This window comes from Pelobates fuscus, chromosome 6 (assembly GCF_036172605.1).
Source record: "Pelobates fuscus isolate aPelFus1 chromosome 6, aPelFus1.pri, whole genome shotgun sequence".
Taxonomy (NCBI): domain Eukaryota; kingdom Metazoa; phylum Chordata; class Amphibia; order Anura; family Pelobatidae; genus Pelobates; species Pelobates fuscus.
This window is the reverse complement of record NC_086322.1, coordinates 112,078,939-112,097,030: the sequence shown is the minus strand read 5'-3', so window position 1 is coordinate 112,097,030 and position 18,092 is coordinate 112,078,939.

Below are 18,092 nucleotides of genomic sequence, written 5' to 3'. Positions count from 1 at the left end.
CTCTTAACCAATATGGCGCCAGGGTCGCGCGACCGTGCATGTGACGTCACAACGTCAACACACACTCACCTTCTGGGGTCAGAGGTCACCCTCTGACCAATCACAGCCAAAGGAGGGATATTTAAATCCCTGAAGTTCCCTGCTTCATTGCCCTGTCTTGGTTTCCGTTCCTGGTTCCCGAGAGTGTGTTTTCTTGTCCTGTCTTTGATATTCCCGGTATTTTGACCTTGGCTATTCCTGACTGTTCTGATTTCTGGTTTCCCTGACTTGGTGTCAGGGTACCTGAGGCCTCTACCTCTAAGGGAGGTAGAGACTTGGTGGTGTATCCGTCCAGGCGAGCTGTTTCCTCCGTTCTTTGCGGTTCATCCAGTCACTTAAACACCGGCCGCGAGGAATCCACGTCCTTTTCTAGCAGGACGCTCAATACGTGACGTCATGACGCTAGCACGAGCTATCTATCACTCAAGTGTCCGATATCCAATCGGTACTTGTCAGAGGCGTGATTTCCATCCAGAGCCAGGGTATTTAAGCTTACTCCTTACTTCAGCTCATTGCCCTGTCGTGGTTCTAGCTTGTCTAGTCACTCAGTGCTCTGGTATTCTAGTTTGCTCTTTTGGTTTTGACTCGGCTCGTTGTACTACCCTGTTTCTCTGTTATCCCTTGACCCGGCTTGTCTCTCGCTTATCTGTCTTCTCGTTCCCTCGACCTCGGCTTGTCTCTGACTATTCTTTACTCTCGGTACGTTAGTCCGGCCATTCTAAGGCCCGGTATACGTACCTTTCCACTCTTTGTACTCTGCGTGTTGGATCCCTGTCCCGATCCTGACATTACGACAGGGCCAATGGATCCTGCAGGTACAAACAGTCAGCTTGGTTCTTCGGATCCCAGGTTTGACGCCATGGAACATAGGATGGATCAGATGGCTTTGGCACTACAGGCACTTTTGTCTCGTGCTAGTAATCCACCTGAGGAGACACGTACTCCTTCTATCTCTCCTGCAGTCTCAGGTCTAGAGGTAGCCACTGTAGGTGCTTCTTCCCGTATTACCCCACCAGTACGTTATGGCGGGTCACCGGAGAAGTGTCGTGGCTTTCTAAACCAGATTAGCATCCATTTCGAATTACAACCCCGCTCTTATCCTACAGATAGAGCAAAGGTTGGATTTATTATTACCCTGCTCATTGAAAAAGCTTTGAGATGGGCCAATCCTTTATGGGAGAATGATAATCCACTAGTCTATAATTATAATGCCTTTGTAGCTGCGTTTAGAAGAACTTTTGACCCTCCTGGCAGAAAGGTCAATGCAGCTAGATTAATGTTGCGCCTTAAACAGGACAATCGAACACTTGTGGATTATGCACTAGAGTTCAGATCCTTGGCGGCAGAAGTTAAGTGGAACGAACAGGCTTATATAGATGTGTTTCTGAATGGGTTATCAGATGTAATTCTTGACGAGGTCGCTACTAGAGAACTTCCTGAAAATTTGGAGGATTTAATTTCTTTTATATCTCGTATTGATGAACGCTTAAGAGAGAGGCAGAACACTCGAGATAGGACCCGTAGACCCTCCTTTAAACTAGCGCCTACCTTTCAAATCTCTGAGTTCGAAGACTTACGTATTCCTGAACCTATGCAGATAGGCAGTACTCATCTCACTGAAAGGGAGAGACAGTACAGGAGAAGGGAGGGTTTATGTATGTATTGTGGAGTCAGGGGTCATTTACGCCTAAATTGTCCCAATCGTTCGGGAAACGCTCGCACCTAAGTTCCTCTAGAGGACAGGCCTTGGGTGTTTCTACTTTGTCCTCTATTCACAACTACAAGGAGCTCAGGCTTGTGTTACCCGTTTCTTTAAAGTGGGAGAAGGGAGTAGTTAAGACTATGGCACTAATCGATTCTGGAGCTGCTGAGAGCTTTATAGATCAGGGTTTTGCTGCCAAGCATGCTATTCCATCCCAGTTAAAAGAGACACCTCTGGCTGTCGAGGCCATCGATGGTAGACCGTTACTTGAGCCTGTTATTTTCCATGAGACCATACCGATTAACTTGACTGTTGGCATCCTGCATAAAGAGGATATATCCTTAATGCTCATTTCTTCTCCGTCTGTTCCCATAGTCCTGGGGTACTCCTGGCTGAGGAGACACAACCCTATTATTAATTGGGAATCAGGGGAGATAGTTTCGTGGGGAGAGAATTGTCAAGAAAAATGCTTGCGGAAGGTCTTACCTCTTGGATTAACTAATACATCGAATACCTCTGACAATCCTACAGAGACACAAATTCCGCCTCAGTATCTAGATTTAAAGGCAGTATTTGACAAAAAGAAAGCCGATACCTTACCCCCACACAGGTCCTTTGATTGCAAAATTAACCTACTCCCTGGTACCATGCCTCCCAGAGGTCATGTATACCCATTATCTATAAAGGAGAACTCAGTCCTAGAGGAATATATTCACGAGAATTTAGACAAGGGATTCATCAGGAGGTCCTCCTCCCCTGCCGGGGCTGGATTTTTTTTTGTTAAAAAGAAAGATGGTTCTTTGAGACCTTGTATTGATTATCGAGGCTTGAATAAGATAACCATTAAAAATGCCTACCCGATTCCCTTGATCACCGAACTCTTCGATCGTTTGAAGGGCTCTACAATTTTCACCAAGTTAGACCTCAGAGGGGCATATAACTTGGTGAGAATCCAGCAGGGACATGAGTGGATGACGGCATTCAATACTCGATATGGCCACTATGAATATACTGTCATGCCTTTTGGGTTATGCAATGCGCCAGCGGTATTCCAAGATCTGATTAATGAGGTTCTTAGGGAATTTCAGCAAGAGTGCGTCATTGTATACCTAGATGATATACTCATTCATTCTAGTGACATTGAGATTCATCACAAGCAAGTCAGGAGGGTTTTGCACAAGCTTCTCCAGCATGGCTTGTACTGCAAGTTGGAGAAATGTAGCTTTGATCAAACCCAGGTAACCTTTCTCGGCTATGTGATCTCTGGGGAGGGATTTAAGATGGATCCGGATAAGCTCCAATCCATTCTAGAGTGGCCTTTACCCACAGGTCTTAAAGCCATACAGAGATTTATTGTTTTTTCCAATTATTATAGGCGCTTTATTAAGGGCTATTCTTCCATTATTGCACCTATCACTAACATGACCAAACAGGGGGCTGACACTAAGAATTGGACTACTGAAGCTCTCCTTGCGTTCAAGACTCTCAAGGAGCTTTTCGCTTCCGCTCCAATTTTAGTTCACCCTGACACTTCTCTGCCTTTTTTGCTCGAGGTAGACGCATCAGAGACTGGTTTAGGTGCTGTTCTATCTCAAAGGTTGGGTGTTGATAAACCATTACATCCATGTGGATTTTTCTCTAAAAAATTGACCGGTACTGAAAGCAGGTATGACATTGGTGACAGAGAATTACTAGCGGTTATCAAGGCTTTGAAAGAATGGAGACATTTATTGGAAGGTACATTACATCCTGTTACCATCCTGACAGACCACAAAAACTTGTCCTATATCGGAGAAGCCAAGCGTCTGTCCTCCAGGCAGGCTCGTTGGTCGTTGTTTCTTACCCATTTCAATTACGTTCTGACTTACAGACCTGGGTCAAAGAATTCTAAAGCCGATGCGCTATCTCGCCAATATGAACCCTCTGCTTCAGTTGAACCACTTTTGTCTTCCATTGTACCCAAATGCAATATTATTGCTAATACCAGTCTCAAAATTCATTCTCCGCTACTTGACCAGATCTTGAAGTCACAACATCTAGCTCCCGGAAACACTCCTGAGGGAAGAAACTTTGTTCCTCCTGAACTTCAACTGGAGCTCTTACAATGTTTTCATGAAAGTAAAATAGCTGGTCATCCTGGTATTCGCAAGACATACTCTCTGATATCCAAGGATTTCTGGTGGCCTTCACTTCGAAAGGATATTGAGGAGTTCGTCGCAGCTTGTGAGACTTGTGCCAAGACTAAACTACCTCATGCATCCCCATGTGGCCTGTTACACCCCTTGGACATTCCTGAGAAACCTTGGTCCTGTTTGTCCATAGACTTTATCGTTGATTTGCCTGCTTCCAAAAGACAGACTGTTATTCTCACGGTGGTGGATAGATTTACTAAGATGGCCCATTTCGTGCCATTACCTAAACTTCCGACTTCTCCTGAATTGGCGGAGATTTTTGCGAGAGAAGTTTTTCGCCTACATGGGATTCCTTCAGAGATTGTTTCTGATAGAGGTTCTCAATTTGTCTCACGTTTCTGGAGATCCTTTTGTTCTCAAATGGGCATCAAATTGAACTTTTCCTCTGCCTATCACCCTCAGTCTAACGGAGCTGCTGAACGCACTAATCAAAAGATCGAACAGTATCTGCGTTGCTTTGTTTCCGAACACCAGGACGATTGGGTCGGTCTGATTCCTTGGGCGGAGTTCGCACACAATAACCTTGTTTGCGATTCAACTCGCTCTAGCCCTTTCTTCATGAACTATGGCTTTCATCCTTCGATTTTTCCTTCGGTTTCCTCTTCTCAGGGGATACCGTCGGTTGATGATCATGTCGCCAACCTGAAGAAATTATGGGATCAGACTCGACAAATTCTATTACATAGTTCCTCGCTGTTCAAGAAACACGCTGACAAACATAGAAGAGCGGCTCCTGTTTTTGTTCCTGGGGATAGGGTATGGTTGAGTACTAAGAATATTCGCCTAAAAGTTCCGTCCATGAAATTTGCTCCTCGCTACATAGGCCCTTACAGGGTTCTCACTCGTATCAATCCGGTTGCGTATCGCCTTGCTCTGCCACCTGCCTTACGCATTCCTAACTCTTTTCATGTCTCCTTGTTGAAACCCCTCATTTGCAACAAATTCTCCTCTAAGGTTCCCTCACCTCGTCCTGTTCAGGTGGAGGGTCGGGAGGAGTACGAGGTCAGCTCCATCATTGACTCCAGAATTTCAAGGGGAAAATTGCAATATTTGGTCAACTGGAGGGGATATGGTCCTGAGGAGAGGAGTTGGGTACCTCAGGAGGACGTCCATGCTTCTCGCCTTCGCAGAGCATTTCACCTCCGCTTCCCATCTCGCCCCGGTTCATTCCGCCCGGTGGGCGTATCTGAGAGGGGGGGTACTGTCAGGGTACCTGAGGCCTCTACCTCTAAGGGAGGTAGAGACTTGGTGGTGTATCCGTCCAGGCGAGCTGTTTCCTCCGTTCCTCGCGGTTCATCCAGTCACTTAAACACCGGCCGCGAGGAATCCACGTCCTTTTCTAGCAGGACGCTCAATACGTGACGTCATGACGCTAGCACGAGCTATCTATCACTCAAGTGTCCGATATCCAATCGGTACTTGTCAGAGGCGTGATTTCCATCCAGAGCCAGGGTATTTAAGCTTACTCCTTACTTCAGCTCATTGCCCTGTCGTGGTTCTAGCTTGTCTAGTCACTCAGTGCTCTGGTATTCTAGTTTGCTCTTTTGGTTTTGACTCGGCTCGTTGTACTACCCTGTTTCTCTGTTATCCCTTGACCCGGCTTGTCTCTCGCTTATCTGTCTTCTCGTTCCCTCGACCTCGGCTTGTCTCTGACTATTCTTTACTCTCGGTACGTTAGTCCGGCCATTCTAAGGCCCGGTATACGTACCTTTCCACTCTTTGTACTCTGCGTGTTGGATCCCTGTCCCGATCCTGACACTTGGCTTGTTTAACGATATTGTGTATTTCTGGCTTCGTTGACCTCGGCTATCCCTTGGCTATTTTCTGTCTTTTACGTATTAGTCCGGGCATTCTAAGGACCGGTTTATGTTCTATCCTTTTCTGTTCTGTCTATGTAGATGTTACATAGTTCTGTGTGAAGGACCACACTAGCTGTCGTGACACTGGGGGAATGGATGTCTGTATGCTTTAATGGTTCCAGAGTGGCTGAAGGAAGGAATTAGTGGAGGTAACCAGTCGGGTTAACCATGGTCATATATATATATATATATATATATATATATATATATGTGTGTGTATGTATTGGATATATATATATATACAATACTTAGTATGTCTGGCATTCTTCGTAAATATAAAAATAAATAATATATATATATATATATATATATATATATACATATACATATATATACACAGGGGCGTACCTAGAGCATATGGCACCAGGGGCGGGTCCTAGTTTTGGAACCCCCTCCACTTTAAAATGTACAATTTTTTTAATGTATGTAGCATTGAGCAGTGCTTGCGTGTTTCAATGTAAGCATGCTTTTGTATGGAGTAAGTGTAAGTGAATGTATGGGTGTGTTTGTATGTACTGTTGGCATTTTAATGCAGGCATGCTTTTGTGTGTAGTGTTGGCGAAATGCAGTGGTGTGGTTATATATAATGGTGATGCTTTAATACAGAGGTGTGTTTGTATGTAGTGTTTGCACTGGAATGCAGGGATGTGTTTGTGTGTAGTGTTGGCAAGATGCTGAGATGTATGCAGATATATACACACACTGACACACATGCAGATACAGACACACATTTACACACATGCAACTACACAGACACTCATACAGATACACAATGCCATCCTCCTGTTTAGTACCTGCTGGCTGAGGCTGTTGGGAGTTGGGCTCTAGTTCTCTCCCAATCAGTGCCGCCCTCCATCCTGTGTGTCTCAGTGTTAGCTGGGAGGAAGTGACTGAATTTCCCTTCCCCCAGGGCTGCCATTATATTATTACAGAAGCCTGGTCACACCATTAAAGCACCACAGCGCACAACTGGGCCCCTGAAGCAGTGGTGACTCTAGGAACAATATATAGGGGAGGCACATAAACAGTGGGGGCTGGAAGCATTAATAATTTTCACTAGGTAATGGGGTAATGTGCTGCCATTGGCTGTCTGACGACAGCATGTTGTGCATGCTGGCATCAGACAATACATTTGCATACAATTCACATTAGCCACCAAATTTCTGGGATGGCTGACACCTCTTAACTTTGATCTTTGTTTAGCGGATAACTCCCCTATTTCTTATCCTTATGTGGGATTGCCATATTTAAGGACACCAAATAAGGGAGCTATCTGCTAAACAGCACCCTAATTTGGTATCTTTACATATGGAATCTCACATAAGGGCACCAATTTAGAGAATTCTCTACTAAACAGCTAAAAGATCAACATTTTAAAAGCCTTTTTCTTAATTTTAATCTTTAGGTTGTTTAGTAGATAACTCACTTATTTTTATCCTTATGGGGGACTGACATATTTGAGGACACCAAATTAGGGAGCTATCTACTAAACATATACACAACCACAGATATACACACGCATTTAGTTATTAAGAGGTCCAACCAACCTCCCTACCTTACTCTGGGAGTGACAAGCGGTTGCTGCTGGGCTGGGATCTCTGTGCTCTTCCTTCACAGCTCACTTGCACGACCAGTAGTGATGCCGATGCCAGGATGACGTCATATCCCGGCTGCTGGCTTACTGCTGGGCGTACACAAACTCCTATATGGTCCATAAAAATGTTTAATCTCACTGCCTCCCAGTATATATCTGTCCTATCTGTCTGGGGGAATGTGACAACTTGGATGTATATGTAAGTGGGTGAGTATTACTAGCAGGAGAAAGGTATATGGCAGGGTGGGACAGTGTGGTGGATACTATGACAGTGTGTGCCATTGCACACAGTGGATTGAAGGAGGTGACTGCAGGTGAGGTGGTGAGTATATGGTGTTTTATTGCACGGGTGGGAACAATGGGATTGGGTGTTATATGGAAGAGAGGATATTATGTCAAGGCAGGGGTGTATGGCAGGGTGTGTATTATGATACGGTGGAGGTATATAGCAGGGAGGGGATTATGGCAGTGTGGGTATTATATGACATGTTAAAGGGGTATATGCCAGGGTGGGAAGTATGACCAGGTAGTGGGTTTATAGCAGGGTGGGTATTATGACAAGGCAAGGGTGTATATGGCGGGGGTGTATATGGCAGAGAGGGCAGGGGTGTTGAAATTTTAAAAAACAACTACTTGTCCAGGGACTAAAGTGTTTGCCCAATCTACTTGTCTGCCTTGACAATCTACTTGTCCTGATACAAATCTTTATTGATAATAATTTAGGAGACAGACCTGGTGTAGGGGTGATAGGGATGTAGTATGGATAAGACACATAGTGTGGGGTGGGATAGGGATGTAGTGTGTGTAGGGCATTGTAAGGCACATAGTGTGCTGTGGGATAGGGATGGCAGAGTGAGGCGGGGACAGATGGCAGAGCGTAGGAGGGAGGGGCTGACAGAGCATGGCAGGGAGTGACAGGTAGCAGAGTGAGGGAAAGAGGGAGTGACATGTGGTAGAGTGAGGAAAGGAGGGAGTGACAGGTGGCAGAGTGAGGGGGTGGCAGAGTGAGTGAGGGGATGACAGATGGCAGAGTGAGGGGATGGCAGGTCGGAGAGTGAGGGGGTGGTTAGTGACAGAGTGACTGAGGGAGGGGGTGACAGGGTGACTGAGTGACTGAGGGAGGGGGTGACTGACAGATTGACTGAGGGGGGTGACTGGTGACTGAGGGAGAGGGTGACAGGGTGACTGAGGGAGGGGGTGAATGGTGGCAGAGTGAGGGGGTAACAGAGTGACTGAGGGAGGGGGTGACTGGGTGACAGGGTGACTGAGGGAGGGGGTGACTGGTGACAGAGTGACTGAGGGAGGGGGTGACAGGGTGACTGAGGGAGGGGGTGACAGGGTGACTGAGGGAGGGGGTGACTGGTGACGGGGGGTGACTGGTGACAGAGTGATGGGGTGACAGGGTGACTGAGGGAGGGGGTGACTGGTGACAGAGTGACTGAGGGGGGTGACAGGGTGACTGAGGGGGTGACAGGGTCACTTAGGGGGATGACAGGGTGACTGAGTGGCTGAGGGGGGATCACAGGGTGACTGAGGGAGGGGGTGACAGAGTTACTGGGGGGTGACTGGTGGCAGAGTGACTGGGGGGGGTGACAGGGTGACTGAGGGGGGTGACAGGGTGACTGGGGAGGTGACTGCTGACAGGGTGACTGAGGGGGGTGACAGGGTGACTGGTGACTGAGGGGAGTGACTGGGGGGTGACTGGTGACAGGGTGACTGGTGACAGGGTGACTGAGGGGGATGACAGGTGACAGGGTGACTGAGGGGGGTGACAGGGTGAGGGGGGTGACAGGGTGACTGAGGGGGGTGACAGAGTGACTGAGGGAGGGGGTGACTGAGGGGGGGGTGACAGGGTGACTTAGGGAGGGGGTGAGAGGGTGACTGAGGGAGGGTGTGACTGACAGATTGACTGAGGGGGTGACTGGTGACTGAGGGGGGTGACTGGTGACTGAGGGAGAGGGTGACTGAGGGAGGGGGTGACTGGTGGCAGAGTGAGGGGGTGACTGGTAGCAGAGTGAGGGGGTAACAGAGTGACCGAGGGAGGGGGTGACTGGGTGACTGGGTGACAGGGTGACTGAGGGAGGGGGTGACTGGTGACAGAGTGACTGAGGGAGGGGGTGACAGGGTGACTGATGGAGGGGGTGACAGGGTGACTGAGGGAGGGGGTGACTGGTGACGGGGGTGACTGGTGACAGAGTGACGGGGTGACAGGGTGACTCAGGGAGGGGGTGATTGGTGACAGGGTGACTGGGGGAGGGGGTGACAGGGTGACTGAGGGAGGGGGTGACTGGTGACAGAGTGACTGAGGGGGGTGACAGGGTGACTGAGGGGGTGACAGGGTGACTTAGGGGGGTGTCAGGGTGACTGAGTGACTGAGGGGGGATGACAGAGTGACTGAGGGAGGGTTTGACAGAGTGACTGGGGGGGGTGACTGGTGACAGAGTGACTGAGGGGGGGTGACAGGGTGACTGAGGGGGGTGACAGGGTGACTGGTGAGGTGGCTGGTGACAGGGTGACTGAGGGGGGGTGACAGGGGGACTGGTGACAGGGTTACTGAGGGGGATGACTGGGGGATGACTGGTGACAGGTGACAGGGTGACTGAGGGGGGTGACAGATGACAGAGTGACTGAGGGAGGGGGTGACTGAGGGGGGGGTGACAGGGTGACTGGGGGGGGGTGAGAGGGTGACTGAGGGAGGGGTTGAGAGGGTGACTGAGGGAGGGGGTGACAGGGTGACTGAGGGAAGGGGTGACAGGGTGAGGGGGGTAACAGGGTGACTGAGGGGGGTGACAGGGTGACAGAGGGAGGGGGTGACAGGGTGACTGAGGGAGGGGGTGAATGGTGATGGGGGGGTGACTGGTGACAGAGTGACGGGGTGACAGGGTGACTGGGGGAGGGGGTGACTGGGGGAGGGGGTGACAGGGTGACTGAGGGAGGGGGTGACTGTCGACTGAGGGGGGTGACAGGGTGACTGAGGGAGGGGGTGACTGGTGACGGGGGTGACTGGTGACAGAGTGACGGGGTGACAGGGTGACTCAGGGAGGGGGTGATTGGTGACAGGGTGACTGGGGGAGGGGGTGACAGGGTGACTGAGGGAGGGGGTGACTGGTGACAGAGTGACTGAGGGGGGTGACAGGGTGACTGAGGGGGTGACAGGGTGACTTAGGGGGGTGTCAGGGTGACTGAGTGACTGAGGGGGGATGACAGAGTGACTGAGGGAGGGGTTGACAGAGTGACTGGGGGGGGGTGACTGGTGACAGAGTGACTGAGGGGGGGTGACAGGGTGACTGAGGGGGGTGACAGGGTGACTGGTGAGGTGGCTGGTGACAGGGTGACTGAGGGGGGGTGACAGGGGGACTGGTGACAGGGTTACTGAGGGGGATGACTGGGGGATGACTGGTGACAGGTGACAGGGTGACTGAGGGGGGTGACAGATGACAGAGTGACTGAGGGAGGGGGTGACTGAGGGGGGGTGAGAGGGTGACTGAGGGAGGGGGTGAGAGGGTGACTGAGGGAGGGGTTGAGAGGGTGACTGAGGGAGGGGGTGACAGGGTGACTGAGGGAAGGGGTGACAGGGTGAGGGGGGTAACAGGGTGACTGAGGGGGGTGACTGGGTGACAGAGGGAGGGGGTGACAGGGTGACTGAGGGAGGGGGTGAATGGTGACGGGGGGGTGACTGGTGACAGAGTGACGGGGTGACAGGGTGACTGGGGGAGGGGGTGACTGGGGGAGGGGGTGACTGGGGGAGGGGGTGACAGGGTGACTGAGGGAGGGGGTGACTGGTGACTGAGGGGGGTGACAGGGTGACTGAGAGGGTGACAGGGTGACTTAGGGGGGTGACAGGGTGACTGAGTGGCTGAGGGGGGATGACAGGGTGACTGAGGGAGGGGGTGACAGAGTGACTGGGGGTGACTGGTGGCAGAGTGACTGGGGGGTGACAGGGTGACTGAGGGGGGTGACAGGGTGACTGGGGAGGTGACTGGTGACAGGGTGACTGAGGGGGGGTGACAGGGTGACTGGTGACTGAGGGGAGTGACTGGGGGGTGACAGGTGACAGGGTGACTGGTGACAGGGTGACTGAAGGGGATGACAGGTGACAGGGTGGCTGAGGGGGTGACAGGGTGAGGGGGGTGACAGGGTGAATGAGGGGGGTGACAGAGTGACTGGGGGAGGGGGTGACTGAGGGGGGGTGACAGGGTGACTGAGGGAGGGGGTGAGAGGGTGACTGAGGGAGGGGGTGACTGACAGATTGACTGAGGGGGTGACTGGTGACGGGGGGTGACTGGTGACAGAGTGACGGGGTGACAGGGTGACTCAGGGAGGGGGTGATTGGTGACAGGGTGACTAGGGGAGGGGGTGACAGGGTGACTGAGGGAGGGGGTGACTGGTGACAGAGTGACTGAGGGGGTGACAGGGTGACTGAGGGGGTGATAGGGTGACTTAGGGGGGTGACAGGGTGACTGAGTGACTGAGGGGGATGACAGAGTGACTGAGGGAGGGGGTGACAGAGTGACTGGGGGGGTGACTGGTGACAGAGTGACTGGGGGGTGACAGGGTGACTGAGGGGGGTGACAGGGTGACTGGGGAGGTGACTGGTGACAGGGTGACTGAGGGGGGTGACAGGGGGACTGGTGACAGGGTTACTGAGGGGGATGACTGGGGGTGACTGGTGACAGGTGACAGGGTGACTGAGGGGGGTGACAGGTGACAGGGTGACTAAGGGGGATGACAGAGTGACTGAGGGAGGGGGTGACTGAGGGGGGTGACAGGGTGACTGAGGGAGGGGGTGAGAGGGTGACTGAGGGAGGGGTTGAGAGGGTGACTGAGGGAGGGGGTGACAGGGTGAGGGGGTAACAGGGTGACTGAGGGGGGGTGACTGGTGACAGTGACTGAGGGGGGGTGACAAGGTTACTGAGGGAGGGGGTGACAGCAGGGCCGGTGCAAGGATTTTTGCTGCCCTAGGCAAAAAAAAAATGTGCCGCCCCCCCATATGTCCTGCCCACCATGTGACATCACAATGCCCCGCCCATATGCTCTGCCATATGGGCCAACGCCAGTCTTCACAAAGTGTCTTTTATTTGAAAAGACTGTGTTTACATTAAAAAGCCTACAGGCACAGGCTATAGACACCAGAACCACTACATTATGCTGTAGTGCTTCTGGTGACTATAGTATCCATTTAATGTGAGGTAAATTAGAGATTAGTGCCACTAATAATATATTGGATTGCCTACTTACTACCAGATGAGGACAAGAGGATGATGATGGGCTCAGTCTGGCTCCACAGGTCTGGTGTAGAAGAGGCTCTCTGGAGACTGTTTTTAACAGTGCTCACAACAATTAACGAACAGAAAGCAGCTCCATTTTTAGGGCCCCTTACACAGCTCAAGGTCTGGGCCCCCAGGGGGGCATACGCCTACAATGCCCACCCATAAATCCACCTACATGGCCCATCCATGAGTTGGGAATTTTTTATGTGTGCAATTTGTGTAAGGGATGTAGTGTGTTTATATGGGATGTAGTGTGTGTTTGCGTGTAAGGAATGCATTGTATGTTTCTGTGTGTGTGTGTGTGAGTGTGTGTAAGGGGTGCAAGGTTTGTTTCTGTGTATGTAATTGAATGCAGTGTGTGTCTGTAAGGGGTGCATTAATTATGTAAGAGAACGTCCTTACCCCCCCCAGTGGTTCTTACCCCCCTGATCCTTACCCACCCCCAGTAGTCCTTATCTATCCCCCTCCCTCCCCTAGTGGTCCTTATCCCCCCCCCTCTCCCTCCCTCCCCTAGTGGTCCTTATCCTCCCTCCCCTCCGCTAGTGGTCCTTACCCCCCCCAGTGGTCCTTACCCCCCCAGTGGTCCTTACCCACCCCAGTGGTCCTTATCCACCCCCTCCCTCCCCTAGTGGTCCTTATCCCCCCCTCTCCCTTCCTCCCCTAGTGGTCCTTATCCTCCCTCCCCTCCCCTAGTGGTCCTTACTCCCCCTCATGATCCTTACCCCCCTCCCCCCAGTGGTCCTTATCCCCCCTCTCCCTCCCCTAGTGGTCCTTATCCTCCCTCCCCTCCCCTAGTGGTCCTTTCCCCCCCTCATGGTCCTTACCCCCCCAGTGGTCCTTACCCCCCCTGGTCCTTACCCACCCCCAGTGGTCCTTATCCTCCCTCCCCTCCCCTAGTGGTCCTTTCCCCCCCTCATGGTCCTTCCCCCCGGTCCTTACCCACCCCCAGTGGTCCTTATCCCCCCCTCTCCCTCCCTCCCCTAGTGGTCCTTATCCCCCCTCCCTCCCCTAGTGTTCCTTACCCCCCCCCCCCAGTGGTCCTTACCCACCCCCAGTGGTCCTTATCCTCCCTAGTGGTCCGTTATCCCCCCCTCCCCTAGTGGTCCGTTATTCCCCCCCTTCCCTAGTGGTCCGTTATTCCCCCCCCCCTAGTGGTCCGTTATCCCCCCCCCTCCCCTAGTGGTCCGTTATCCCCCCCCCCCCCCCCTAGTGGTCCGTTATTCCCCCCCTCCCCTAGTGGTCCGTTATCCCCCCCCCTTCCCCTAGTGGTCCGTTATTCCCCCTCCCCTAGTGGTCCGTTATCCCCCCTCCCATAGTGGTCCTTACCCTCCCATCCTGCCCATGTAGCATGGCCGGGCGGCGCGGAACCCGGGACAGGAACCTCTGTTTCCTGTACCCGGCCGCCGGCGGACTGACAGGAAGTGCTCACTCAGTGAGCACTTCCTGTCATTGCACCGGCGGCTGGGTACAGGAAACAGAGGTTCCTGTCCCGGGTTCCGCGCCGCCCGGCCACGCTACATGGAGAGACCAGCAGGAGGGAGCGCTCTGCGCTTCCCTCCTGCCAGTCACTGAAACCCGGCCGCCCTCCATGCAGCAGTGCTGCGCCGCCTGGGGCTTGTTAAAGCGCTCAGGCGGCGCAGCATGAGGAGGCGCAGCGGGGACAGGGATCCGGCGCCCCCTGATAAGTTGCGCCCTAGGCGGCTGCCTAAGTCGCCTTACAGGTGGCGCCAGCCCTGGGTGACAGGGGGACTGAGGGAGGGGGTGACAGGGTGACAGGGGGGGTGACAGGGGGGGTGACTGGGGTGACTGGTGACAGAGTGACGGGGTGACAGGGTGACTGGTGACAGGGTGACTGGGGGAGGGGGTGACAGGGTGACTGAGGGAGGGGGTGACTGGTGACAGGGTGACTGGGGGAGGGGGTGACAGGGTGACTGAGGGAGGGGGTGACTGGTGACAGAGTGACTGAGAGGGTGACAGGGTGACTTAGGGGGGTTACAGGGTGACTGAGTGGCTGAGGGGGGATGACAGGGTGACTGAGGGAGGGGGTGACTCAGTCACTGACTCAGTCACTGAGCGCCGGAGCCGCAGGGAGAGGATTGTTATTGCGACCAGCAGGAGGTACAGACACCGACCCCCCTACTGGATGGCACCGACCTCCCTACTGGATGGCACCCGGGGCGGACCGCCCCCCCCCCCCCCCGCCTCCCCCCCCCTTAGTACGCCACTGTATATACACATACAGTTCTAGGAACAGCTAAGAACGCTCAGACTCCCATGCCTTTGGTAGTGGAACCTAGAATGAGGAATACACTAAAATATCATCCAGAGGAGTTAGAAAGTCAATTTATTTTAAATATATATAATATCCTAATAGGCTTGCACTTGAGAACTCTTATCAATGTACTTCCCAGTGCTCAATCCAGCATCCAGATTTACAAAAACAACAATATGACAAAACACCTTACTGTATACATTTAGCTTTAATTTCAACACCCACTCCCACAATGATAATGTTGAGTAGTGTGGTTTAGAAGTGCTAATTTACTTGTTCCCTTGGCTTAATGTACTGGGCGTGAAATGCTTTTCAGAGCATACACATTATCAGGCATGTGCACATACACAGTGATGTAAGAAAAACCTATGAAGTTATAAAACGAGTCTGGTGGTCAAGATAAACGTACACTAGTAGACAAAGAACCCAGTTTACATGAAGCAAAAGAGGATGAAGTTGTTTAATTCTATATCATTATAGCACTACCATCACACTGCACGTTACAATGGTCTAAGAGACATTCTTCTGCAGTCTGGTATGAAATAACCAATATTATCTGATATGATTACAATGGCAGTTTGTTAGAATTAAGTACTAGTTTGGGATATTAACTAGTGTATACTATTACTGAAACATGATTATATCATATACATAAATAAGCTAAATAAGTTAGGAAATAATACTTAATACATATTTACAAAACTTTTTCACAGTTCTAGTGGAAAGACCTTGCGATAAAGTGTATGGTGTTGTTTGTAAGGGTGTTTATATCTCTGCTAATTTCCTCAGAGAGGCATATGACATTTAACCCCAGGGGGAGTATGTGTTATGTGCTACATAAATTAATGTTTAGATGTGGGCCCCTGGGGTGGAGCATTAGGGCAGTAGGGGGACCGGAGCTCCACTCCTCAGTTTACAAGTAACTGGGAGAAATAAGGTCCAGGCCAGGGATTTGGATTGTTATTGTTATAATGTAATCCTTGAGAGATAGGGAATTTAATGTTAGTAAGCGTTCAGACAAGCTAGGATTTTGTTTGCAAGTATTTCTGTTACATTATTGTTTCTTTCATTTGCTGCTATCTCCTTGCTGAATTTCAACAATAAAGTGCCTGGGTTTATGTTAATTAAAAAGACTGTGCATGTTTACACCCTAGAGGACCGTGCTATTTGCAATACAGGATCGCAGCCCTAACTATATATAGCAAACTAAAGTAGTACCTAATGGTATTAATTTGGGGTTTCAAAATGCTTAGAATAACTTGCTTTTCATAATGGACAGTGAACAATGACCAATGTATTAAAATTGGGGAAAACATGACAAATAGCAAGAACATTACTTAGGAAGTCTATCACCGTGTCTTCTAATGAATAACCATTTATAACCAACCATAATTATTTAAACTAAAGTACATGCATAATGTTTTAACACAAGTAAAATATAACAAGATTATGCATAATAAGTATAGTAATATGTGCAGAAAGTAATCAATACAGTGCAAAATTGTAAAAAAATAATTAATGGCACCGATGAAGGCTTATTTTTGTATAAAATTATGTGCTGTGCAGCTCTCCTCTAAGCTCTTCAGAACAGAGAACTTTCATTATTTGACCAGCCTTGCTTTTCTGAGTGGTTGATGCATTGTCTTATTTTGGTTTCTTGTTGATTCAGCTTTCTTTTTGTTTGAGTGGCATTTACATTTAGACTCTAAATCTTGAGTAGGATGTATAAGATATGCTATATTAAAGCATTTTCTGTAAAAAAAAATGTTGATTGATTTTAAATAAAGATTTGTATATTATTTCTGGAGTGCATTTGATTACTTTGTATACAAAATATTAGGCATGCACATAAGCAATATTATCCTGAAAATGTATGTAAAAGTTGTTGGCATAATCATCAGACTCCATCACTTTGCTGCATTCAAGGGGCCTAAGGATTGGAATTTTGCTCTCAGTCAAGGAGGTCCAATTCCTCCTTGGCTAGTGCTAGAAAAGCTAGTTTCCAAGGGACAATCATACCTCTCAGATAGTTTACTTATATTGTGTTTGGTTTATAGGCCTTTCCAAGGTACATTTGCCCTTGTCTTTGAAAGTGATTTAAAGGGATACTATAGGCGCCGAAACAACTTTATTTTAATGAAGTGATTTTGATGCATAGCTTATGCACCTGTAGTGCCACCACTCAATTCTCTGCCATTTAGGGATTAAATCCCTTTTGTATGTTTATAAAGTCTTAGTCACACATCCCTTGGCTGTGACTCACACATCTTGCATTAAAACAAAATAGTTTTATTTTCAGATAATCAGATATTAACTTACTTTAGAAGTTTTTATTTTCTGCTCTGTAAATTTTACTTTAATTACAGAGGGAAGGCTCATGCAGGGCCTAGAAGACTATTAACAGAGCAGGAGATAAGAACTTCTTAATTAAACAGAATGTGCAACAATGGAAGTTTTTTTATTAAGTTGATAATAGAGGTATATAACTTTCCCCGGGGGGGAGGACAGTAGGTTCCCCCCCCCTCATTATGTTTATGGCCCCCACCCACCGCGCAGGGGTGGGGGCTGGGGGGGAGGACAGTAGGTCCCCCCTCATTATTTTTATGGCCCCCACCCACCGCGCAGGGGTGGGGGCGGGGGGAGGACAGTAGGTCCCCCCATTGTGATTTATGGCCCCCACCCACCGTGCAGGGGTGGGGGCCGGGGGGAGTACAGTAGGTCCCCCCTCATTATTTTTATGGCCCCCAACCACGTTGCAGGGGTGGGGGCGGGGGGATGACAGTAGGACCTCCCCCCCCAGTGTGTATCAGCTTCTCTGAGGACAGGTGTCAATCCATATCTGCCAAGTGACCCTATTTAGGGGGAACAGTCCCTATTCTGCTCTGTGTCAGTGTGTATCAGGGATCCTTAGGATAGGTGTCAATCCATATCTGCCAAGTGACCCTATGTAGGGGGAACAGTCCCTATTCTGCTCTGTGTCAGTGTGTATCAGGGATCCTTAGGATAGGTGTCAGTCCATATCTGCCAAGTGACCCTATGTAGGATTAACAGTCCCTATTCTGCTCTGTGTCAGTGTGTATCAGGGTCTCTGAGGACAGGTGTCAATCCATATGTCATGGTGTCAATATGTCATATGTCAGGTGTCAATCCATATCCATTGTGAT